The 26,893-nt window shown below is 38.6% G+C and overlaps 1 protein-coding gene across 11 annotated transcripts in view; it reads left to right on the plus strand.

Annotated features, from left to right (window-relative positions):
- Positions 1 to 26,893, plus strand: part of AMBRA1 (autophagy and beclin 1 regulator 1) — a 181,324-nt gene that overhangs the window by 17,207 nt on the left and 137,224 nt on the right. Inside the window, exons 1-2 of one of the 11 annotated variants that reach the window (XM_064288195.1) lie at positions 16,355 to 20,213; positions 26,746 to 26,864. The exons of 9 other annotated variants lie outside the window; for them this stretch is intronic. The gene's annotated coding sequence lies outside the window, so the exon portion shown is untranslated. Of the gene's footprint in view, positions 1 to 16,354; positions 20,214 to 26,745; positions 26,865 to 26,893 lie in introns of those variants that run through there. One more of the 11 variants, XM_064288196.1, reaches the window with a different exon arrangement.

Consider the following 26,893-nt stretch of genomic DNA (forward strand, 5'->3'; position numbering starts at 1 on the left):
TCGGCTGTTACGAAGAAAGCTGCTGTGAACATTTGTATACAAGTTTTTGTTTGAACATAAGTTTTCTGTTCTCTGGGATAAATGCCCAAGAGTAATCCCTGGGTTATGGTATGTATTGTTTTTTTAATTAAAAAAAAAAAAGTAAAATAACTAATTAAATGGTTCCTTGTCAGAATACTCAAGATGTGTATTCTTGGGTGCATGTAATTTATTTACTTTGATTTCTGGGGCTCTGCTCTAGCATCAAAGCGATAGTAATAATGCTGTAGTTTTCCTTGTCTCTTTCATCTGATGATCTGTGTCTGTATTACAAATACTAATTAACACTCACAACCCATTAGGAAACAAGTAATGATTAGCTCGAGTGAGGTTAGCTCCTTTCTAAATTGGTAGGTTGAGGCATGTGTGTTATGGGACTTGCCTAAGGTTATAGCATGCATCAGTGTCCTGAGTCAAATTCATTCATGTTTCTTCTGTTTGTCTTCTGAGTTGACTCTTTATAGTTATAACTTTTTAGGTATGAGGCCCTGAGATTTTTTTATTTTTGTTTTTTTCTGTGTCTGAGGTTTAATGCTTTTTTAAAGAAGCGATAAGTATAGTGGTTAGAGCTTGTGTTCTGACATCAGATCTGATTTTGAATCTCTGCTCCATCTGGGTAGATCACTTACTTTCCCCAAGTCTCAGTTTCCTGATCTGTTAAATGGGGATAATGATAGTACCTATCTTCATAGCATTGTTGTGAGGAATAAGATAATATGTGGAAAAGTGTTTAACACTGTCAGTTGTGTAGCAAATGTTCAGTGAACATTAGATAAAAGTATTGCTTTAAATGCATGCATTATGTTCTATCACTTGTCTTTGTCATTGTAGATAATTGAATAAATGTTGAGATTTTCCTGCCATGTGCTTAGAAGGCTTTAACATTGCTGTTATTTTTGAGATAAGGATGCTTTCTTTGATTGCTGTTTCAAATTTTTTTTTATATATAATTATTTAAGAATAAGAAGTATAAGAAGTAATGTTGCATTATATTTATTGTACTGTTAGTTTGTATGAAAATATTTAAAAGTTTCTCCTGGATTTTTCATATTTTCTTCAGGCTCATATTCATAGAAAAATAGGAAGTGATCCGAAACTATTGATTTCTGTCTTAGGCTGAGTTCTCTAGAGAAGTAAAACCAGTGATGTGTATATATATATAAATATATGTAGAGCGACTTATCTCAAGGAAATGGCTCACATAGTTCTGGAGGCCGACAGGTCCCAGATCCTTGGGTCAGGCGTCATGCTGGAGGCTTCTTCCAACTCATATGGTTGCAGGGGCTGACAGTTCTCTAATCAGCAGGCCAGATCGTAGGCTGTTGGCTCACAGGAATGTGGAAGCTGGCGAATCCCAAAATCAGCAGGTCAAATGGCAGGCAGCTGGTTCACAGGGCAACAGAAGCTGATGGATCCTAGAATTGGCAGGTCAGATGACAGGCTCAAGTCACAAGAACCGTAGGTCAGGTGGTGATGAGCCAGATGCAGGAGCCAAAGCAAGCTAGTGAGCTTTGTCTGAACGTCCATATATACTGGATGCAGGCCATGCCTCCAAAGAAACTCCCCTTACAGTGAATTGGCTGATCATGTCATGGAGGATGACTATATCAGATCACAAAATGGAGGATGATCATGTCATTGCATAACTGCCAAACCACTGGAAATCATGGCCCAGCCAAGTTGAGGCACAACCTTAACCATCGCAGTTTCCTTCTATAATCTGACCCTCTAAGCCCTCTCCCAAAAGTAGGACCCCTCTCAATAAACGGCCCCACCATCCACTTGGAATTTAAGTTAAGAGCCTAGGAATACCCTTAATTCTCTTTTCTCTTATGTTCCACATATAATGAATCTGTAAGTTGTTTGACTGTTTCTCCAAAATATATCCTGAATTTGACTACCCATCATCTCCTGCTATACTCTAGGCCTGGCCTGAATTCCTGTCATCTTGTCATTTCCCTGGCTAAAATCTATTAGCAACCCATTACACTTAATAAAATCCAAATTCCTTACCATGGTCTTCTGGTACCTACTTGTCTTTATTTTGTTCACTCCGTTGTTACTTATTGCCTCATTTCTGGCCCTCAGACAGACATAGCTTACCTGCCAGGGCCCTTGGTACTTTCTCTTTGGAATATTTTTTTTTACCTAGCTCTTTTCTCAAGGCTTCCACCTTAAGATGCAGGTCTCAGATGTCATCATAGAGAGGCTTTCTCTGACCACCCTAAAAAGGTGTGTTTCTTTCCATCAGCTCTACCATACTATCCTGTTTTATATTCCTCCTTGATTTATCAGGACTTTTTACTTACATAAATAATCACATAGGCTTCTTGAAAGCAGGAATGTTCTTGTTCACTGTGTTATCTTCAGTGCCTAGAACAGTGCTGAGTACATAGTAGATGTTTAATAAGTGCTTGTTAGCAGTCTGTCATTGCTTTTGCATCTCTCCCTCCCTTAAGTGTTCTTTATTTGGAAAGTTAGGGAAATGGAATCTAGCTTTTAGTCAGAGTTTTAAAAAAAATGACTAGATTTTTTAATCCAATGCCTTATTTTGATTGGCTGAGTAATGTGATTGGCAAGGTGGAGGGGCATCTGGACCTTTTAAAATTAGAGCTCTGCATTTAATAACTTGAGTTTTCCCTTTCTTGAAGCCTTGAGGGAAATTTTTCTTTTGCCTATTCTGGTCAGCCAAGAACCTGACCTGGACTGACTCTAAGATTTGCTGAGCCAACATCTACGAGTCAAGCTCTGATACTATCTGAAGTAAAAACCTGAATTCAAATCCTGCTTTGACTACTGACTCATCTTGTGTACTGAGATGAATTTCTTAACCTCTTCCAGGTTTTGTTTTTCTTATTTGTCTGGTGAGTAATCCCATTTGTCCTGGGGCTTGTGAGGTTTCCTGGGTTAATGTTCTCAAAGCTTTTTACAACATTGTTGTCTTGGCTCCAGGGGTTTCCAAGAAGTATTGGGGGCAATGTATACTCCAGGAAGAAAGGTTCGACTTTCTCCTGAAAACAGATGTGATCCTTCCTGATTTGAAACCGGCTCTACTTCAGCCTCTTAATATTGTTGGTGGATGAAAGGTATGCTGTTGCCAAAGTCATTAGGCCTGTTTGCCTGAGGCAGCTGGTTTCAGTTCCCATTTCTGGGGTTAAACTGTTTTTGCCTCTGTGAAATTTCTTCCATGAAAAGTTAGTGTTTTTCTTTGCTTGCTAAGAGAAAATGTCTTGCCATTTTGCACATTTGAGGGTAGCCTTCTTGGTCTTCTTGATTCTTTTGATGGCTTTGGACCCAGCAATTAAACATCAGCTTCTTCTTGGTTCACTGGTTTCCTCTTTGTTCTTCCTTGAGTTTTCAGGGGTTCTTGTGTTCTCAGAGTACTGTTTTCTGTAGAATAGTTTGTAGATAAGAGTCCATTTCTTTTTTCCTCATCATTCTGAGGTAAGTGGGAGTAAGGAAGATTGTTGTCTGAGATTTGAGTCTTACGGCCTTCTATTTCCAGTTTTCATCACACTTTTTTAGCAAAACCTTTCCTGTGCTTTAGACATTAGGCTACACATCATCGTGAGTTACTTTAGGAAGCCCTAGTAAGCAAAATCTCTAGCGTACAAGTTGGAACATTATTTTTCCTTTTATTATAATAACAGTAATTAGAATTTATCTAGTTTTGTGTCTTCAAAGCATTTTTTAAAGTTGTTAGCCCATACATGACATACCCTATAGAGGTCTGCCTTGTTCAGAGTTTATATATGAAAAACATTGGAAGGTGGTGGTGGAGATGAGAACAAAAAAGAGTTTACATTGCTTGCTTATCCCTTGCTAAATTTGGGCTGGCAACCTTTGTACCAGGTACTTGATTCACTGTTGCCTCTTACTTGGACTTCTGAGGTGCAGATCAGTTATATTTTAGATTATTTGTAATTTTGAACATCAATGTAGTGCATGTCTGCAGTAGAACTGTAGCTTCTGTCTACTAACATTTCATTTCTGGCCTTTTGGCAGCTTCTTGTAAAGGAACTTTGTATAATTTTGATTGTATTGGTTTCAGGTCTGTCACCTTATTATTTGCTTTCAATTTGTCAAGTGATTAATTAGAGGTATTCTGTGATTCTGCTGTATGACTGTCAGTTTCTTTTGTATTCTTTCTCTTTTCTGTCCAGAAATGTGGGGTGCCATGCTTCTCGGTATGAACTACTATTTGTTGTGTACTTTGGCTATTGTTTGTTCCTAACTTGAATCTGCTTTGAAAAGTAGTCATCCTGCCTTGAATTTTGTAACCTGTTTCTTCTAAGATACTCCCAGGACTTTATTCCTTTAAGGTAGAAACAAACAAACAAAAACAAACCCACTGCCCTCGAGTGTGACTCATAGCGACCCTATAGGACAGACTAGATCTGCCCTACAGACTTTCCAAGGCTGTAATCTTTACGGAGGCAGACTGCCACATCTTTCTTTCTCTTGTGGAATGGCTGGCGGGTTCAAACCACCAACCTTTCGGTTTGCCTGGAGCACGAACTGCTGTACCATCAGGGCTCCTATTAAGGTAGAAGAACCAAAACCTGTTGCCGTCAAGTCGATTCTGAGTCATAGCGACCCTACGGGACAGTAGAACCGCCCCATATGGTTTCCAGGGAGCACCTAGTGAAGTCGAACTGCCAACCTCTTGATTAGCAACCATAGCTCTTAACCACTGTGCCGCCAGTGTGTCCTTTAAGGTAGAAGGAGGGTATTATTTAATTTCAGTTTATACAGGGGGGAAAGTTGAAATTCAATGACAGTGTGTGATTTGTCTGTGATTACGTAACAGCCCAGTGGTTAAAAAAAACCAATCCATCGAAGCTTTATACTTCTTGGTCTTATCTTTACCTGTTAAATCGCATGACTCTCACTGCAGGCTTGACCTATAGCCTTTTCCCCCGAAACCATAAGATCACCTTTCTCAGAGAGTAATTTAGGATGAAATTTTTATATCTAGCATTCTCAAGCTTGAAAGGTGTACTATTCCTTGTTCCTGTCTCTGCTGTCAGAATATCCACTGCCTCTGTGCTTTGTTCTAAACATGTGTTTCAATTATGAGGGTTCAAAAAATGTTGCTGCCGACTTTGTATTTTTTTTATTTTTTTATCCTACAGTTGTGGCCATGTATTTGCCTTGTGCATACCCTCTGGAAATTAATGACATAGATAATGAAATGGTTAATTGAGCATAGTTTGGTTATGGTACAAAGTTTTCTCTTTATAAAACTTTCTGACTTGTAGAAATTGAACTTATGACCATGAGCTTATCAGTACCACCCCATAACTGACAACGCTTTTTTTTTTTTCATTTAGATGTTGCTGTTTATGAGAATTTTGGGGTCATTTTGAGTTTTCCTGGTAACTGTATATGAATAAATACACATATTTATTCTCTTCTACGCTAGGCACTGTGCAAAGTACTGAAACTATGACAGACATAGTTTTTGCCCTTACATAGCTTATAAATCTAGTGAGGAAGAAAGTCTTAACAGGGAATTACATGTGTGATAAAATAAAATTAATTTTGAGATATTTTTGGATGCCTAAATTTATTTTATTCTCATATTTTCAGAAAAAAATTTCTTTTTAGAGTGTTGAACAGATAGGTTTTCTGTAGAAAATTACCAATGTTTGTCAGCACTGGATATCAGGTAGGTAGCATTTTAATTATTTATTGCTGTTCAAAAAACAGCCTCAAAACTTGTGGCTTAAAACACTAATGATTTACTACCTCTCACAATTATGTCAGTAATTTGGGCAGGGCTCATTTGGATGGTTCTTCTGCTTTATATGGCATAAGTTGGAGTCACTAATTTGTCTGCATTCAGCTGGTGACTGAGCTGGGTTGGAAGGTCCAGGAGGGTTTCTGGTACCTTGATGGTCTTCCATGTGGCCGCTCTCCCTCCATGTAGTATCTTAGCATATTTTCAGAAATAAATATCTTTTTAGAGTATTGAACATACAGATTTTCTGTAGAAAATTATCAATATTTGTCAGCACTGAATATCAGATAGGCATCAAGGCCTCTCCATATAAGTGCTCTCTCTAGCAGAACAGCTGAATTTTCTTATATCCTAGTGACTGGCTTCCAAGAGGGAAAGTGAAAACTGTCAGGCCTGGAACTGGCACATCATCTCTCTGTTGCATTCTGTTGAACATAGCAAGTCACAAGATGAGCTCAGATTCAAGGGGAAGTAAATATGTTCCCTTCATGAATGGAGCAGCGTGTGAGTAAGGGAAAGAAGGAATTAATAATGACTTTGGAGATAATCTACAGACTTCTTGTTGTTAGGTGCCGTCGAGTAGGTTCTGACTCATAGTGACCCTGTGTACAACACAGCAAAACACTGCCCGGTCCTGTGCTGTTTTCACAATCATTGTGCTTGAGCCCATTGTTGCAGCCACTGTTTCAGTCCATCTTGTTGAGGGTCTTCCTCTTTTTCACTGACCCTCTGCTTTACTGAGCATGATGTCCATCTCCAGGGACTGGTCCTTCCTGATAATATGTCCAAAGCATGTGAGACACAGTCTCACCATTCTTGCTTCTAAGGAGCATTCTGGTTGTACTTCTTCTAAGACAGATTTGTTCATTCTTTTGGCAGTCCATGGTATGTTCAATATTCTTCTCCAACACCACAGTTCAAAGGCATCAATTCTTTTTTGGTCTTCCTTATTGTTGTTCCGCTTTCACATACATATGAGGTAATTGAAAACACCATGGCTTGGGTCAGGTGCACCTTAGTCCTTAAAGTGACATCTTTCCTTTTCAACACTTTTAAGAGATCTTTTGCAGCAGATTTACCCAATGCAATGCATCTTTTGATTTCTTGACTGCTGCTTCCATGGGTATTGATTGTGGATCCAAGTAAAATGAAATCCTTGACAACATCGGTCTTTTCTCCGTTTATCATGATGTTGCTTATTGGTCCAGTTGTGAGAATTTTTCTTTTCTTTATGTTGAGGTGTAATCCATGTTGAAGGCTGTGGTCTTTGAGCTTCATCAGTAAGTGCTTCAAGTCCTCTTCACTTTCATTAAGCAGGGTCGTGTTATCTGCATAACGCAGGTTGTTAATGAGTCTTCCTCCAATCCTGATGCTCCATTCTTCTTCATATAGTCCAGCTTCTCGAATTATTTACTGAGCATACAGATTGAATAAACCAAAACAACCCACTGCCGTCGAGTCGATTCTGACTCATAGTGACCCTATAGGACAGAGTAGAACTGCCCCATAGAGTTTCCAAGGAGTGCCTGGTGGATTTGAACTGCCAACCTCTTGGTTAGCAGCCATAGCACTTAACCACTACACCACCAGGGTTTCCACAGATTGAATAGGTATGGTAAAAGGATACAACCCCAACACACACCTTTCCAGACTTTAAACCACACAGTATTCCTTTGTTCTGTTCGAATGACTGCCTCTTGATCTATGTACAGGTTCCTCATGAGCACAATGAAGTGTTCTGGAATTCCCATTCTTCGCAGTGTTATCCATAATTTATTGTGATACAAGCAGTTGAATGCCTTTGCATAGTCAGTAAAACACAGGTAAACATCTTTCTGGTATTCTCTGCTTTCAGCCAGGATCCATCTGATATCAGCATTCATATCCCTGGTTCCACATCTTCTTCTGAATCCAGCTTGAATTTCTGGCAGTTAGTTCCGTGTCAGTACACTGATGTAGTTGCTTTTGAATAACCTTCAGCAAAATTTTACTTGTGTGTGATATTAATAATATTGTTCGATAATTTCTGCATTCTGTTGGGTCACCTTTCTTTGGAGTAGGCATAAATATGGATCTCTTCCAGTCGGTTTACCAGGTAGCTGTCTTCCAAATTTCTTGACACAGGTGAGTGAGCACTTCGAGGGCTGCATCCGTTTGTTGAAACATCTCGATTGGTATTCCTTTAATTCCTGGAGCCTTGTTTTTCACCAGTGCCTCTGGAACAGCTTGGACTTCTTCCTTCAGCACCACCGGTTCCTGACCACATGCTTCCTTCTGAAATGGTTGAACGTTGACCAATACACAGACTTAGCAAGCCGAATTAGTTATAGAGAACCCTGATTTGGCACCTGCTCTGGTTGAGCAAGGAGGTCACTGTTGTATGCATCTGTCTTAAGCATGAGAAAGGTTAGCGAAACTCTCTCTATATATATATTCCCTTTTTGTGTTCTCAGATGTGCTTATGTAATTGCTCATGTTCAGCAAAGGAGTATGTACAGATTTGACAGAGTGTCCACGGTCACATTCTCTGTTGATTATATATTTTGAGGTTTATATTGCATCCCTGTCGCCAGGCAAAAATAAACCTACAGAAGCATCTATCTGTATTTCCTGATAGGTGAATTTGCCTATTTTTATGGAAATAGGTTTGTTTGTTGTTAGGTGCCGTTGAGGCAGTTCTGACTCATAGCAACCCTGTGTACAACAGAACGAAACACTACCTGGTTCTGTGCCATCCTCACAGTGGTTGCTACATTTGAGCCTGTTGTTGCAGCCACTGTGTCAGTCCATCGCATTGAGGGTCTTCATTTCTTTCACTGATCGTCTACCTTGCCAATCATGATGTCCTTCTCCAGGAGCTGATCTCTCCTGATAACATGTCCAACTTATGAGAGATGAAGTCTTGCCATCCTTGCTTCCAGGGAGCCTTCTGGCTATGCTTCTTCAAAGACAGACTTGTTCATTCTTCTGGCAATCCATGCTATATTCGATATTCTTTGCCCGCACCAGAATACAAAGGCATCAGTTCTTCTTTGGTGTACCTTATTCATTGTCCAGCTTTCAGATCCATTGGAGGCGATTGAAAATGTCATAGCTTGGGTCAGGTGCACCTTATTCCTCAAAGTGACCTCTTTGCTTTTCAACACATTAAAGAGCTCTTTTGCAGCAGATTTGCCCAGTGTAGTGTGTCATCTGAGTTCTTGACTGCTGCTTCCATGAGCTTTGATTGTGGACCCGAGTAAAATGAAATCCTTGAAAGCATCAGTATTTTCTCTATTTATCATGCTGTTGCTCGTTGGTCCAGTTGTGAGGATTTTTGTTTTCTTTATGTTGAGGAATAGTCTTCGATCTTCATTGGTAAGTGTTTCAAGTTACTCATTTTCAGCAAGCAGGGTTGTGTCATCTGTATATCATAGGTTGTTAATCTTCCTCCAATCCTGATGCCACATTCTTGTTCATAGTCCAGCTTCTCGGATTATTTGCTCGGTTTACTGATTGAATTAAGTATGGTGAAAGGATACAACCTTGAGGCACACCATTCCTGATTACAAATCAGGCAGAATCCCCTTGTTCTGTTCTAATGACTGCCTCTTGGTCTATGTACAGGTTCCTCATGAGCACAATTAAGTGTTCTGGAATTCCCATTCTTTGCAATGTAATCCATAATTTGCAATGATCCGCACAGTCGATTGCCTTTGTATAGTCAATAAAACACAGGTAAACATCTTCCTGGTATTTTCTGCTTTCAGCCAAGATCCATCTGACATCAGCAATCATATTCCTGGGTCCACATCCTCTTCTGAATCCATCTAGAATTTCTGACAGTTCCCTGTTGATACACTGCTGCAGCTGCTTTTGAATGATCTTCAGCAAAATTTTATTTGCATGCGATATTAATGGTATTGTTTGATAATTTCCACATTCGGTTGGATCACCATTCTTTGCATTGAGCACAAATATGGACTTCTTCCAGTCGGTTTGCCAGGTGGTTGTTTTCCGAATTTCTTGGCATAGACACGTGAGTACTTACAGTGCTGTATCTGTTTGTTGGAACGTCTCAGTTGATACTTTGTCAATTTCTGGAGCCTTGTTTTTCACCAATGCCTTCAGTGCAGTTTGGACTTCTTCCTTCAATACCATTAGTTCTAGATCATATACTACCTCCTAAAATGGTTGAATGTTGATTAATTGTTTTTGGTACAGAAACTCTGTATTCCTTTCATCATCTTTTTTTAAATTGTGCTTTAGGTAAAAGTTCACAGCTCAAGTTAATTTCTTATACAAAAAATTTATGTGCATATCCTTATGTGACCCTAGTTATAATCTCTATAATGTTACAGCGTATTCCTCCTTTCCACACCATGTTTCCAGTGTCCATTCAACCAGCTCGTATCCCTTTCTGCCTTCTCATTCTGCCTCCAGATAGGAGCTGACCATTTAGTCTCGTGAAACTACTTGAACTAAGAATAAGAAGCACACTCTTCACAAGTATTATTTTATGTCTTATAGTCCAGTCTGATTTTTGCCTGAAGAGTTGGCTTTGGGAATGGTTTTAATTCTGGGTTAACAGAGAGTCTGGGGGCCATGTCTTCTGGGGTTCCTTTAAGTCTCAGACAATTAAGTCTGGCCTTTCTATGTGAACTTGAGTTCTGCACCCCACTTTTCTCCTGCTCCATCAGGGCAGCCATTGGTGGTAGCTGGGCACCATCTAGTTCTTCTGGTCTCAGGCTGATGGAGTCCCTGGTTTATGTGGCCCTTTCTGTCTCCTGGGCTAATATTTTCCTTGTGTCTTTGGCATTCTTCATTCTCTGTTGCTCCAGATGGGTTGGGACCAACTGATGCGTCTTAAATGGCCACTCGCAAGCTTTTAAGACCCCAGATGCCACTCACCAAAGTGGGATGTAGAACATTTTCTTAATAAACTTTGTTATGCCAGTTGACCCAGATGTCCCCTGAAACCATGGTCCCCAGACCCCCACTGCTGCTGCACTGTTCCTGAATGCGTTTGGTTATGTTCAGGAATCTTAGCTTTTGGTTTAGTCCAGTAGTGGTGACTTCCCCTGTATTGTGTGTTGTCCTTCCCTTCATCTAAAATAATTCTTGTCTACTGTCTAGTTAGTGAATTCCCCTCTTCCTCCCTCCCAACCCTCGTAACCATCAAGGAATGTTTTCTTCTGTGTTTAAACCTTTCCTTGAGTTCTTGTAATAGTGGTCTCATACAATATTTGTTCTTTTGTGACTAATTTCACTTAGTATAATGCCATCCAGATTCATCCCTGTGATGTTTCCCAGGTTCATCGTTTTTCATTATCATTTCATAGTATTCCATTGTGTGAATATACCATAATTTGTTTATGTATTTGTCTGTTGATGGGCACCTACGTTGTTTCCATCTCTTTGCTGTTGTGAACAGTGCTGTTATGAACATGCATGTGCGTATATCTATTCGTGTGACAGCTCTTATTTCTCTAGGATATATTCCAAGGAGTGCAATTGCTGGATCATATAGTGTTTCTATTTCTAGCTTATTAAGGACACACCGAACCGATTTCCACAGTGGTTGTTGCATTTCACATTCCTACCAGCAGTGTTTAAGTGTTCTAGCCTCTCCACAACCTCTCCAACATGTATTATTTTGTGTTTTTTGCATTAATGCTAGCCTTGTTGGGGTGAGGTGGTATCTCATTGTAGTTTTTAATGGATAATGATTGTGAGCATTTCCTCATGTATCTGTTAGCCACCTGAATGTCTTCTTTGGTGAAGTGCCTGTTGGTATCCTTTCCCCATTTTTTAATTGGGTTGTTTGTTGTCTTCTTGTTGAAGCTTTGTAGTATCTCGTAGATTTTAGAGATTAGACCCTGATTGGATATGTCGTAGCCAAAAATTTTTACCCAGTCGGTAGGTTGTCTTTTTACCCTTTTGGTGAAGTCTTTTGATGAGCTTAAGTGTTCGATTTTTAGGAGCTCCTAGTTATCTAGTTTGTTTTCTGGTGTTTGTGCATTGTTAATAATTTCTGTATTCTGTTTATGCCATGTATTAGGGCTCCTAGCATTGTCCCTATTTTTTCTTCCATGATCTTTTTCGTTTTAGATTTTATATTTCGGTCTTTGATCCATTTTGAGTTCATTTTTGTGCATAGTGTGAGGTATGGGTCTTGTTTCATTTTTTTGCAGATAAATATCCATTTATGCCAGCACCATTTGTTAAAGAGACTGTCTTTTTCCCAATTAACGGACTTTGGGCCTTTGTCAAATATCAGCTGCTCATAGGTGGATGAATTTATGTCTGTATTCTCAACTCTGTTCCATTGGTCTGTGTATCTGTTGAACCAGTTTCAGGCTGTTTTGACCACTATGGCGGTATGATAGGTTCCAAAATCAGGTAGTGTGAGGCCTCCCACTTTGTTCTTCTTTTTCAGTAACGCTTTACTTATCCAGGGCCTCTTCGCTTACCATATGAAGTTGGTGATTTGTTTCTCCATCTCATTAAAAAATGCCATTGGAATTTAGATTGGGATTGCATTGTTTCTGTAGATTGCTTTGGGTAGAATAGGCATTTTCACAATGTTGAGTCTTTCTATCCATGAGCAAGGTATGTTTTTCCACTTCAGTAGGTCTCTTTTGGTTTCTTGCAATAGTGTCTTGTAGCTTTCTTTGTATTGGTCTTTTACGTTTCTGGTTAGATTTATTCCTAAGTATTTTATCTTCTTGGGGGCTAGTGTAAATGGTATTGATTTGGTGATTTCCTCGTCAAAATTCTCTTCGTTGGTGCAGAGGAATCCAACTGATTTTTTAAAATTTTTGTTGTGCTTTAAGTGAAACTTTACAAATCAAGTCAGTCATAGAAAAATTTATATACACCTTGCTATACACTCCTAATTGCTCTCCCCGTAATGAGACTGCACACTCCTAACCTCCACTTTCTCGCCTCGTGTCCATTTGGGCAGCTTCTGGCCCCCTCTACCCTCTCATCTCCCCTCCAGACAGGAGATGCCAACATAGTCTCGTGTCTGCGTGATAAAGGAGCTCGTTCTTCACCAGTATTATTTTCCATCCCATATTCCAGTCCAATCCCTGTCTGAAGAGTTGGCTTTGGGAATGGTTCCTGTCTTGGGCTAACAGGAGGCCTGGAGATCACGGCCTGTGGAGTTCTTCTAGTCCCAGTCTGAACATTAAGTCTGGTCTTTTTACAGGAATTTGGGGTCTGCATCCCACTGCTCTCCTGCTCCCTCAGAGGTTCTCTGTTGTGTTCCCTGTCAGGGCAATCATCTGTTGTGGCCAGGCACCATCTAGTTCTTCTGGTCACAGGCTGATGTAGTCTCTGGTTTATGTGGTCCTTTCTGTCTCTTAGGCTCATAATTACCTTGTGTCTTTGGTGTTCTTCATTCTTCCTTGTTCCACGTGGGTCGAGGCCAGTTGATGCATCTTAGATGGCCGCTTGCTAGCGTTTAAGACCCCAGACACCACTCTCCAAAGTGGGATGCAGAATGTTTCCTTAATAGATTTTATTATACCAATTGACGTAGATGTCCCCTGAAACCATGGACCCCAAGCCCCTGTCCCTGCTACACTGGCCTTAGAAGCGTTCAGTTTATTCAGGAAACTTCTTTGCTTTTGGTTTAGTCCAGTTGTGCTGACCTCTCCTGTATCGTGTGTTGTCCCTTCACCTAAAATAAAATTTATCTACTATGTAATTAGTGAAAGCCTCTCTCCCTCCCTTCCTCCCTCCCCCCGTCTCATAACCATCAAAGAATATTTTCTTCTCTGCTTAAATTATTTCTTCCAGTTCTTATAATAGTGGCCTTATACAATATTTGTCGTTTTGCAGCTAATTTCACTCAGCATAATGTCTTCCAGATTTCTCCATGCTATGGAATGTTTCATGGATTCATCATTGTTCTTTATCAATGTGTAGTATTCCATTGTGTGAATATACCGTGATTTATCCATTCATCCTTGGTTGCTTCCAACTTTTTGCTCTTGTAAACAGTGCTGCAGTGAACATGGGCATGCATATATCTGTTCGTGTAAAGGCTCTTATTTCTCTAGGATATATTCCAAGGAGTGGGATTTCTGGATCATATGGTAGTTCTATTTCTAGTTTTTTAAGGAAGCACCAAATTGATTTCCAAAGTGGTTGTACATTTGACATTCCCACCAGCAGTGTATGAGTGTTCCAGTCTCTCCACAACAAAATTTTTGAATTAATGCCAGCCTTGTTGGAGTGACATGGAATCTCATTGTAGTTTTGGTTTGCATTTCCTCATATATCTGTCAGCAGCCTGAATGTCATCTTTAGTGAAGTTCCTGTTCATATCCTTTGCCCATTTTTTAATTGGGTTATTTGTTTTTTTGTAGTTGAGTTTTTGCAATATCATGTAGACTTTAGAGATCAGGCACTGCTGGGAAATATCATAGCTAAAAACTTTTTCCCAGTCTGTAGGTAGTCTTTTTACTCTTTTGGTGAAGTCTTTGGATGAGCATAGGTGTTTGATTTTTAGGAGCTCCCAGTTATCTAGCTTCTCTTCTGCATTTTTAGTAATGTCTCGTGTACTATTTATGCCATGTATTAGCGTTCCTAACTTTGTCCCTATTTTTTCTTCCATGATCTTTATTGTTTTAGATTTTATATTTAGGTCTTTTGTCCATTTTGAGTTTGTTTTTGTGCATGGTGTGAGGTATGGGTCTTGTTTCATTTTTTTGCAGATGGATATCCAGTTATGCCAGCACCATTTGTTAAAAAGACTGTCTTATCCCCAGTTAACTAACTTTGGGCCCTTGTCAAATATCCACCGCTCATATGTGGATGGATTTATGTCTGGATTCTGAATTACTTCCATCGGTGTATGTATCTGTTATTGTACCAGTACCAGGCTGTTTTGACTACTGTGGTGGTGTAATATGTTCTAAAATCAGGTAGAGTGAGGACTCCCACTTTGTTCTTCCTTTTCAGTAATGCTTTACTTATCCGGGGTCTCTTGCCCTTCCATATGAAGTTGGTGATTTTTTTCTCCATCTCATTAAAAAATGTCATTGGAATTTGGATCGGAATTGTATTGTATGTATAGGTGGCTTTTGGTAGAATAGACGTTTTTACTCTGTTAAGTCTTCCTATCCATGAGCAAGGTATGTTTTTCCACTTATGTAGGTCTCTTTTGGTTTCTTGAAGTAGTGTCTTACAGTTTTCTTTTTATAGGTCTTTTATATCTCTGGTAAGATTTATTCCTAAGTATTTTATCTTCTTGGGGCTACTGTAAATGGTATTGATTTGGTGATTTCCTCTTCGATGTTCTTTTTGTTGGTGTAGAGGAATCCAACTGATTTTTGTATGTTTATCTTGTATCCTGATACATTGCTGAAATCATAGGTTGGTTCCAGTAGTTTTCTTGTGGATTCTTTTAGGGTTTTTTTGTGTATAAGATTATATCGTCTGCAAAGAGAGATAATTTTGCTTCTTCTTTACCAATTTGGATGGGCTTTATTTGTTTATTTATTTTCCTAGCCTAATTGCTCTGGCTGGGACCTCCAGCACAATGTTGAATAAGAGTGGTGATAAAGGGCATCCTTGTCTGGTTCCCCTCCTCAAGGGGAATGCTTTTTGAGTCTCTCTATTTAGGATGGTGTTGGTTATTGGCTTTGTATAAATGCCCTTTATTATGAAGAGGAATTTCCCTTCTGTTCCTATTTTGCTGAAGAGGTTTTATCAAGAATGGGCAGTTGAACTTTGTCAAATGCCTTTTCTGCATAAATGATAAGATCATGTGGTCCTTTTGTTTTATTTATGTGATGGATTACATTGTTTTTCTAATGTTGAACCTTCCATGCATACCTATGAATCCCACTTGTTCATGGTGAATTATTTTTTTGATATATTGTTGAATTCTGTTGACTAGAATTTCAGAATTTTTGCATCTGTGTTCATGAGGGATATTGGTCCCTAGTTTTCTTTTGGGGGGGGGTGTCTTTACCTAGTTTTGGTATCAGGGTTATCCTGGCTTCAGGGAATGAGTTTGTGAGTATTCTGTCCTTTTCTATGCTCTGAAATACCTTTAGTAGTAGTGATGTTAACTCTTGTCTGAAAGTTTAGTAGAATTGTCCATTGAAGCTGTCAGAGCCAGGGCCTTTCATCTTTTGATGCCTCCTGTGTCATTCAATATTTTGCCCAGAGGATCCTTCAAAATTGCAATTCGAGGCTTGAGGTTTTTCTTCAGTTCTTTCAGCTTGAGAAATGCCGAGCGCATGCTTCACTTGTAGTTTTCTAATTCCACGTCTTTGCTTATTTTATTACAATATTTTACTTTGCCTTCTTGAGCTGCCCTTTGAAACTTTCTGTTCGCTCTTTTACTTCATGATTTCTTCCATTCACTTTAGCTACACTGAGTCATGAGCGAGTTTCAGAATCCCTTCTTACATCCATTTTGGTCTTTTCTGTCTCTTTTAATGACCCTTTGCTTTCTTTATGTGTGATGTCCTCCTACAACTGGTCTGGTCTTCGGTCATTAGTGTTAAATGCATCCAGTTCTTGAGATGGACTCCATATTTTTAAAAAAAAAAAAAAAAAAGTTTTTTTTTTTTTTTTTTTTAGGTAGGATATACTCAAGGTTGTATTTTGGCTCTCGCGGACATGTTTTAATTTTCTTCAGCTTCACCTTGAGCTTGCATAGGAGCAATTCATGGTCTTTTCCACAGTCAGTCCTTGGCATTGTTGTGACTGATGATACTGAGCTTTTCAATCATCTCTTCCCACAGATGTTGTCAGTTTGATTCCTGTTTTCCATTGGAGAGGTCCCTGTATATAGTCACCATTTATGTTTTTGAAAAAAGGTATTTGCAATGATTAAATCATTTGTCTCGCAAAATTCTATCCTGTGATCTCTGGTGTCATTTCTGTCACCAAGGCCATATTTTCCCAATAGCGATCCTTCTTTCGTTTCCACCTTTCACGTTCTAATCACCAGTAATCATCAGTGCATCTTAATTGCATGTTTGATCAACTGCACACTGGAGAAGTGGTAAAAATCATTACTTTCTTCGTCTTTGTCCTTAGTGATTGGTACATAAATTTGAAAATAGTTGTATTAACTGGTCTTCCTTGTAGATGTATAGGTATCATCCTATCATTGACAGCACGGACTTCAGGATAGATCTTGAAATGTTCTTATCGGTGATGAACATGACACCAGTCTTCTTCAATTTGTCATTCCTGGCATAGTAGACCATATGATTGTCTGGTTCAAAATGGCTAATACCAGTCCATTTTAGCTCACTAATGCCTAGAATATCAATGTTTATGTGCTTCATTTCCTTTTTGACAACTTCCAATTTTCTTAGATTCATATTTCATACATTCCACATTCTGGTTACTAATGGATGTTGCAGTTGTTTCTTCTCATTGTGAGTCATGCCACATCAGCAGATGAAGGTCCTGAAACCTTGACTCTATCCATACTATCCAACTATACTTGGAGGAGGCAGCTTTTCCCCAGTTGTCTTTTGAGTGCATTCCAACCATAGGGGCTCATCTTCCAGCACTATATCAGACAGTGTTCAGCTGCTATTCATAAGGTTTTCACTGGCTAATTTTTTCAGAAGTAGACGGCAGGGTCCTTTTTCCTAGCCTGTCTTAGTCTGGAAACTCCACTGAAACCTATCCACCAAGAGTGACCCTGCTGATACTTGAAATACCGGTGGCATAGCTTTCAACACCATAGCAACATGTAAGCCACCACAGTATGACAAATTGACACACATGTGGTGAAGGTTGATTTAGGTGATTTTTAATTTTTATGGAGTTGGTAGTTTTTTAGGATAAATACATAGTAGCTGAATTTTATGATACTGTCTCATTTGGTACTTTTCAATTTCAAAGAGCTATTTCTGGTTAAAAACTATGTAAGTGAATTGCTAAAAAGAGAGAGAGACTTTTTTTGTCTTCATTTTTTCTCAGCATCATTGTTTAATTAAAACATTAAATCATTGTTAAAAAGCAAAGATGTCACTTTGAGGTCTAAGGTGTGCCTAACCCAAGCCATGGTATTTCCAATTGCCCCATATGCATTTATTGACTATGCAAAGACATTTGACACTGTAGATCATAACAAATTATGGATAACATTGTGAAGAATGGTGATTCCAGAACACTTCATTGTGCTCATGAGGAACCTGTACATAGATCAAGAGGCAGTCATTTGAACAGAAGAAGGGGATACTGAATGATTAAAGTCAGGAATAATGTGCATCCGGGTTGTATCCTTTCACCATACCTGTTCAGTCTGTATGCTGAGCAAGTAATCCAAGAAGCTGGACTATATGAAGAAGAATGTGGCATCAGGATTGGAGGAAGAGTCATTTACAGCCTGCGTTATGCAGATGGCACAACCTTGCTTGCTGAAAGTGAAGTGTACTTGAAGTACTTACTGATGAAGATCAGAGACCACAGCCTTCAGTATGGATTGCACTTCGTCATAAAGAAAACAAAAATCCTCACAACTGGACCAGTAAACAACATGATAAACTGAAAAGATTAAAGTTGCTGAGGACGTCATTTTACTTGGATCCACCATCAACACCCATGGAACCTGATGCATTGGATTGGGGAAATTGGCTGCAAAACACCTCTTTAAAGTGTTGAAAAACAAAGATGTCACTTTGAGGACTAAAGTGTGCCTGACCCAAGCCATGGTGTTTTCAGTCGCCTTACTAAGTATGCAAAAGCTGGACAATGAATAAGGAGGATGGGAGAAAAATTGATGCCTTTGAATTTTGGTGTTGGCAAAGAATTTTGAAAATACCATGGACTGCCAAAAGAAGGAACAAATAAATCTGTCTTGGAAGAAGTACAACCAGAATGCTTTTTAGAAGTAAGGATGGCGAGACTTTAAGTAAGTCTCACATAATTTGGACATGTTTATCAGGGAAGAATCAGTCCCTGGAGAAGGATATCATGTTTGATAAAGTAGAGGGTCAGTGAAAAAGAGGAAGACTGTCAACGAGATGAATTGACACAGTGGTTGCAACAGTGGGCTCAAGCATAACGATGATTGTGAGGATGGCGCAGGACTGGGTAGTGCTTTGTTCTGTTGTGCATGGGATCACTATGAGTCAGAAACCACTTGACAGCACATAAAAACAACAGCAAAAACATATGCATGCAAAAGCTGAATAATGAATAAGGAAGACTGAAGAAAATTGATGCCTTTGAATTATGGTGTTGGAGAAGAATGTAGAATATACCACGGACTGCCAGAATGAACAAATCTGTTTTGGAAGCAGGACAGCTAGAATCCTCCTTAGAAGTGACATTGGCAAGAATTTGTTTCGTGGACTTTGGACATGTTATCAGAAGGGACTAATTCCTGGAGAAGAACATCATGGTTAGCAAAGGTGAGGGTTGGAGAAAAAGAGGAAGACCCTCAATGAGATGGATTGACACAGTGGTTGCAACAGTGGGCTCAAACAGCAACAATTTTGATGGTGCAGGACTAGGCAGCGCTTCATTTTGTTGTACACAGGGTCACTGTGAGTCAGAACTGGCTCGACAGCATCTAAGAACAACAACGTTATTTATTGTCTAATGGTCTACTTTTCTTGACCAGAGGAAATTTACGTTAAAGATATAAAGCAAGAAAGTTTCCAGTTGATTTCATAAGGCAGTGAAACATTTAGCGAGGGTCTAATATACCTAATATATGTGAGACTAGTACCTGAAATAGGAGAGAGATAGTTTGTAGCAGGTTTTATCATCCACATCAGGGAGTTTTCTGTAGTACATAAGAACCTAGACTGTGGAGCCAGACTGCCTGGGTTTAAATCCTGAATCTACCACTGACTACGTGGCTTAATCTGTTAGTTCCTCATGTACCTGACTGAATGGCTATGAGGAATGTAAGTGAGATGCTTTATGTAAAGTGCTAAAAACAGTGCCTAGCACGTGAGAGGCACTCAGAAAGTATTATGATTTTAACCATTATCGTGATTTTTTTATTGTTATAAGTATATATAACATTTGCAAATTCAGCATTTTTTCACATATATGATTCAGTGACACCAATTACATCAATTATGTTGTGTAATCATTACCAATGTCTGTTGGCAAATTCTCCATCACCATAAACAGAAGCTCAGTGCATGGTTTCATTTAGGAAAAAAAAAAAGGTAACAGTAGTATGATCTTTATTTGAAATGGATGGGGAACCTCTGTAGTAGACAGTGTCATTTTGCCTCAAAGTCTTAAATTAAACCTGTCTAATTGTTTGCATTGCTTTGTGCTGTATAATTTTTTTTTTAAGAATTAAAAATTTTGTTTTCTTACTACCATTTTAATTCTAATTCTTCATTACAGAACGAAGCTATTCTAATTCATCATAGTAGAAGCATTGGAATTATATAATAGCATTTATTGAGCCCCTACTGTTCTAAGCACATTTCACGTGGTAAATCTTTTAATCCTTGTGGTAACCCTATAACGTGCATACTATCAGTAGTCACACTTAACAGGTACAGAAACTGGTACAGGGAGGATAAGTAACTATTCCAAGGTTTCTCCCCAAGAAAATGACAGAGCTGGGATTCAGTCAGCCAGTCTGATTGCAGGACCTATATACCACGCTATCCTATGCTGTCTCTAATTTAGAAATTATAGATAAGAAATAATAAAATAAAAATTACTTATAACTTCTCTACCCAGATTTAACCACAATTAGTACTTTGGTATATCCTAGGATATCCTTTAGTAGTCTGTACGCAGTGGGTACACAGTTCAGGTAATAGTTGGAGTTTTTCTGCTTTCAGGTGGGTTTGCCTTCAGAATATATTTCCTGTTTACAGTTTTAGATTTGCAGTGCTTTTTCCAAAATTCTCTGCACCCCCACTCCCAAGTTCAAACAGACTAGGAGTCAGGCAAGAGCTGTATGGAGGCAGGTGTGACTGTTGGCTGAGGTACTTACGTTTTGGACTTGAGTCCTATATGGTGTCATTTGAAGTGTCCTGAAATGCCCTGTAGGAAGGTCCAATTAACAAAAACAAAGCTGCCAATTGTGGAAAACCCTGTGTATTTACACCTACATGGAGTTTCTAAAGAGTACTGGGCCACTTTTAGGCCTCTAATTAAAGGACTATGAGTTGGAATCGACTCAGTGGCACTGGGTTTTTTTCTGGGTAATTAAAGGCATGACATTTTGTAGTTAATTTTCCAGTTGTTGGGAGAACTGTATTTTGCAAGTGATCCTAGATTTAGTATTTAATTTTTTTTTTTTCTTTTAAAGGCTTGTCTTTGGGTTAAACCATGTATGTTATGGAATATATGTCTGTATCATGGGGCTGATTTGACTCTTAGACTTTGCCTACATGGGTATAGTGAAAGGGAGAGAGAGATACAGTTACTCGAACAACGGGATTAGACTCCATTTTAACAGCCCTTTAGAGCTCTAATAGTTTTCTCATTCACATCCCTAAATGCTATTGAAAGGGAAGATTTGGAATCTGAATAATTAGCCAAGTTACAGACATAGCTCTAAGTTGTTGGTGCTTTTTTTTTTTTTTTAAAGCTCACTTTGCTTATGTAGAAGTAGCCCAAGTCTCATTTTGTTGTTCTTGCCACAAACGTATACTTTATTTTCCCCCTGAGTACTTTTTTACTTTGTTGTCTGGCAACAACCTTTGAAATGTTTCTTAAAAATCTGCTACTCTTGGGAATTGTAAATGCATCTTAGGTCTCTAGGGTTTTAGATGACCCTTTTGTTTGGTTAGGGAAGCCTTAGTGAACTCCAAAGAGGATTCAATAACAATGACAACAGTAACAGCAACGATAATTAATACTTCCACAGCTGTTTTCTTATTGTAGCCTCACAATAAACCTAAGAAGCAGATACTGTGATCCTTGTGTTACAAAAGTGGAAACTTAAGGCTTTCGAAAAAATTAATTAAGTTGCCCAAAGTCGTACAGCTAGAAGACAGAGTAAATTTCAGAGAAAAGACCACCTCTAACTCTACCTTTTAGATCTCACTGGGTAGTGGCATAATCTCTAGATGATTTATATTAATCGTTAAACATAATTATGTCCTAGGATTACGGAGAGAAATTCATTAGAGGTGATTGTCTTCTCATCTTTTTAGAGAGGGCTTGTTATCTGGGGGAAACCCTGGTGGCTTAGTGGTTAAGTGCTAGTGCTACTGCTGCTAACCAAAAGGTCAGCAGTTTGAACCCACCAGGTGCTGCTTGGAATCCCTATGGGGCAGTTCTACTCTGTCATGTAGGGTCACTATGAGTCGTAATCAAGTTGACGGCAATGGGTTTGGTTTTGTTATCTGGGAGTAGGGTGGAAATGGTCTGGAATCTTTTTTGGAGAACGGTTGGGGTAAAGGAGGTGGAAACTTGGCATTAGTCCTATGTACATATTCCAGTCTTTTTTTTTTTTTTTTTTGGTTCTACTTTTGTAGGCTTTTGGTGATTGAGAATTGATTTGGGGGAGTGTGTAATGGCATCACAATGACTATTCTTGGCACCCTTTGTCTCATTCTGGTTTAAGGGACAGATTGGGAAACTTGTTTCTTCCTCCTTTTTAAAAAGAGGAATGAAAAACACACTTGACTGGCACTTCCTCCTCAGCGACAGGCCCGTCTGACTTGAGTTTGTTTTAGCTCCTTTTGTTCTTTTTAGAGAACAAAGTAAAATCTCTTTTCAGGTGGTTGCAAAGAGCGTATCAGGAGAGAAGCCCTTTATCCTTTTAAAAGAACAGAGCAAATATTTTTTTTTTAGACAAAAGAGAGAGTGTGCAGTTTTTTAGTCCCTCTGACTTCTTCCCACCAGTCAGGCTTTATCTTGTTTGAACTTTCAGTGTGTTTAGGCACCTGGGAATTGATAGAGAAACTCTTTAGGGACCCTGAGGTTTACTTTTCTCGATACTGATATTTGTAGATCACTTTCCTCTTCCTTTTGGTTCTTGTAGGGCGCTCAAGTTGCATCCCAGTTCTGAATCATACAGTGTTTGTGACCTGTATTTTCTTATTCCTCTTGAGTTACAGGTTAGAAGGTCAGTTTTTTCTTTTTTTTAAAGGAATTGGACTGCTGCTGTTGCCACCTCACTTTATAAGACTATAAATGGTTTCATTGTTATTTTTTTTTTTAAACTAGTTTTATATTGCCCTGTTAGGACAAAGGGCCTTCAAAACACTTCTTTGTATCGCCTCTTTTAAAAAAAAAATTATTTTATTTTATTTTATTTTTTTGGGGGTAAAAGCATTACAGACTCAGTATAGGGTTAAGGTGAACTAATAGAAATCATATTTTCGGCACATTCTTGGTTAGTAATTATTATTCAGCTGAGTAGCAGTTTGACCAAAGGACAACCACGGGTTCACTCCCAGACTTTTGATCCTAATCCATGAGTTGTCAGGGTCACCAAGGAGATTATTTTCTTCCAGTTAGTTCACCCTTAGCCTACTCAGGAGGTTGAAGCGCAGCTCTGTGTTGACATTTCCAATGTGTACATATTTATATCATGCACTAATGAGTGATGAGAGCTATGTTATGAGGATACATGGCTAGAATTTGTTGCTTCATCCCTCCTTAGGGAACTTTGTGCTGTATGTAACTAAGAGCTTGGAATTGTGTCTTACTATAGAATCTTTCTGACTTTTTACATTTTAATACTCTAGGGGGAAAAAAACTCCTTTCAGCACAGGCTATAAATATTTTTTTCCTTCTGTCTGTTTTTGGATGCATCTAGTTATACGCTTTTTAGATTGCAGTCTTTAGTGAAATGTAAAGAGCCAATTAGTGTTTGACTTTTTACAATAAGCATTTATTACCTCTCCGCCCCCATTGGATTTTTTTTTAATTGTGGTTAAAAAAATACATATATGCGTCTGAGTGTATATGTGTATATATATTTACATATACCATATATAGAAAATAGAACAAATGCCGTTTCACCCTTTTTTTGTGTGTACAATTCATATGTTCCCTATGTTGGGCAGCCATCACCACTGTCTGTTTTCAAATTTCTTCATCACCTTAACAGAGACTCAGTGCCCCTTAAACGATAACTCTTCTTTCCCCCTTCCACCCACTCTTGTAATCACTGATAAACTTTGGTCTCTATACATTTGCCTATTCTAAAAATCTCATAAAAGTGAGATCATTGCAGTATTTGTCCTTTTGTGTCTGATTATTTCACTGAGCATAATGTTTTCAGGGTTCATCCATGTTGTAGCATATATCAGAACTTCATTTCTGTTTATGGACGAGTAATATCATTATATGGATATACCGCTTTTGTTTATCCATACATCTGTTGATGGACATTTGGGTTGTTTCCACATTTAGACTATTGTGGATAGTGCTGTAATGAACATTGGTGTACAAGTACCTGATTGTGTTCTTGCTTTCAAGACCTTTGGGTATATACCTAGGAGTGGAATTGCTAGGTCATGTGATAATTTTATATGAATTTTTTGAGGAACCACCAAATTGTTTTCCACAGTGGCTGTACCATTTTACAGTCTAACAATGTATGGCATTCCAATTTTTTCACATCCTCACCAACACTTGTTTTCTGTTTTTCTGGTTATAGCCATCTAGTGGGTATGAAGTGGTATATCACTGGGGATCTAGTTTTCAACAATGAATTCTTTGTGTTGGTTGCACAACATGGTAAACGTAATTAATGTCACTGAATTGTACACATAAAAAATGTTGAAAGGGCAAATGTTTTCTTATATGTGTTTTTACCACACACACACACACACACACAAAAGCCAATAGGTAATAAATGTTTTTTGTAGAAAGTCAAACAATAATTGGTTCTTTACATTTCACTAAAGACTGAAAGGTTTTGATCTGCCTTTCCCTAAGGGGGGCAGAGGTGGTTTAGTAGAAGAATTCTTGCCGTCCATGCGGGAGACCTGGGTTAGATTCTTATCCAGTCCACCTCATGTGCAGCCACCACACATCTGTCACTGAAGACTTGCCTGCTGTTGTGATGCTGACCAGGTGTCAGCACAGCTTCCAGACTAAGATGGACTAGGAAGATGGCTTGGTGATCTACTTCCAAAACACCAGCCAGTGAAAACCCTACAGATCACATTGGTCTGATTTGCAACCTATCATGGGGATGGTGCAGAACCAGGCATCATTTTGTTCTGTTGTGCATGGGATTGCCATGGGTTGGGGACAGACTTGGTGGTAGCTAGCCACAACAATAACTGATGACGTTGAACATCTTTTCATGTGCTTATTGGCTGTTTTGTATATCTTGTTTGGTGAAATGTCTGTTCAAGCCCTTTGCCCATTTTTTGTTTGAGTTGTTTGTCTTTTTTTGTTGTTGAGTTATAGGAGTTCTTTATATATTCTGGATATTAAGCCTTTATCAGCTATTTGGTTCCCAAATATTTTCTCCCATTCTGTAGGTTGTCTCTTCACTTTGTTGATGAAGTCTTTTGATGCACAAAAACTTTTTTTTTTTTAAATTTTTATTGTGCTTTAAGTGAAAGTTTACAAATCAAGTCGGACTGTCATACAAAAATTTATAAACGCCTTGCTATGTACTCCTAATTGCTCGCCCCCTAGTGAGACAGAACACTCCTTCCCTCCACTCTATTTTCGTGTCCATTCGGCCAGATTCTGACCCCCTCCACCCTCTCATCTCCCCTTCAGACAGGAGATGCCAACATAGTCTCATGTATCTACTTGATCTAAGAAGCTCATTCTTCACCAGTGTCATTGTCTATCCCATAGTCCAGTCCAATCCCTCTCTGAAGAGTTGGATGCACAAAAACTTTTAATTTTGCTAAAGTCCAGTTTACCTATTTGTTTCTTGTTGCTCATGCTTTTGGTGTCCTATCCAAGAATCCATTGTTAAAAACTAGTTCCTGAACCATTAACCCTGTGTTTTAGGCTTTAGTTCTTACATTTAGGTCATCGGTCCATTTTGAGTTAATTTTCGTATGTGGTGTAAGGTATGGGTTCTGCTTCATTCTTCCACACATTGAAATCTGGTTGTCCCAGCACCATTTATTGAAGAGACTATTCTTTCTTCATTAAGTGGATTTAGCAACCTTGTCAAAAATGAAGCATTTATTACTTTTTGAAATTAAAAAACAAAAAGAAAAATAACAAATTGTCTTTTCAAAATATTAAATCAAATTGTTAAATCATCTATGATCCCATCACCCAAGGATAACCATGGCTTTATTCATTTCTTTATCATTTTTCTCCAATTTTTTCTTATAACAAAATTGGGACCATACTGTGTATATAAATTTTATATTCTGTGTTTTTCATTTAATATATATTTTCTCATATCCTTAAATATTTTTAAAGTAAGTTTTGAACAGGAAATACATTTATTTACCTATTTAAAAAAAAAAAAAAAAACTCTGAGAAGTCTTGCTTGTATCTTTGTCTCCATTCACCTGGTCCCTGTAGTCTCCAATAGGTGACCGTTTTATTTGTTTGTTACTTATTCTTACTATTTGCTTACACACACACACACACACACACACACACACACTCTTCTACTTTTATTGAAAAGATAGCATTACTATATATACATTGTCCTGTACCTTGCTTTCTTTCACCTCTTATCTTAGAGATTTCTTATCAGTACTTATCAGAATCTTCCTTACCATAGACTAGTCAGCCAATCCCCTTTGACAGACACTTTTATTGTCTCTGGTTTTTTGCTATTACAAACAATAAGAGAGAACTAGTAAGTAAAGGGGAAAAAATCAAACCTTTACCCTGTCTCAGTTATTGATGGAAAGTTCCTTTTTACAGAACAAAGTGAGCTAATAAATGCAGAAATAATGATAGAATTAGAAAATCAACATTTTTCAGCCTCCTCTCCCCCATGAAATGATTCAAGAAAGAAGCATCAGTGGATAGTGTCTTAGTTATCTAATGCTGCTTTAACAGAAATACTGTAAATGGGTGGCTTTAATGAACAGAAATTTATTTTCTCACAGGTTAAAATCAACCAAACCCATTGCCATCGAATCAATTCTGGCTCATAGCGACCCTGTAAGGACAGAGTGGAACAGCCCTGGAGCAGTTGGTGCAGCTGGTGGATACTGCTGACTTTTTGGTTAGCAGCCAAGTTCTTAACCACTCTAG

The sequence above is a fragment of the Loxodonta africana genome, chromosome 7 (assembly GCF_030014295.1).
Source record: "Loxodonta africana isolate mLoxAfr1 chromosome 7, mLoxAfr1.hap2, whole genome shotgun sequence".
Classification (NCBI taxonomy): Eukaryota; Metazoa; Chordata; class Mammalia; order Proboscidea; family Elephantidae; genus Loxodonta; species Loxodonta africana.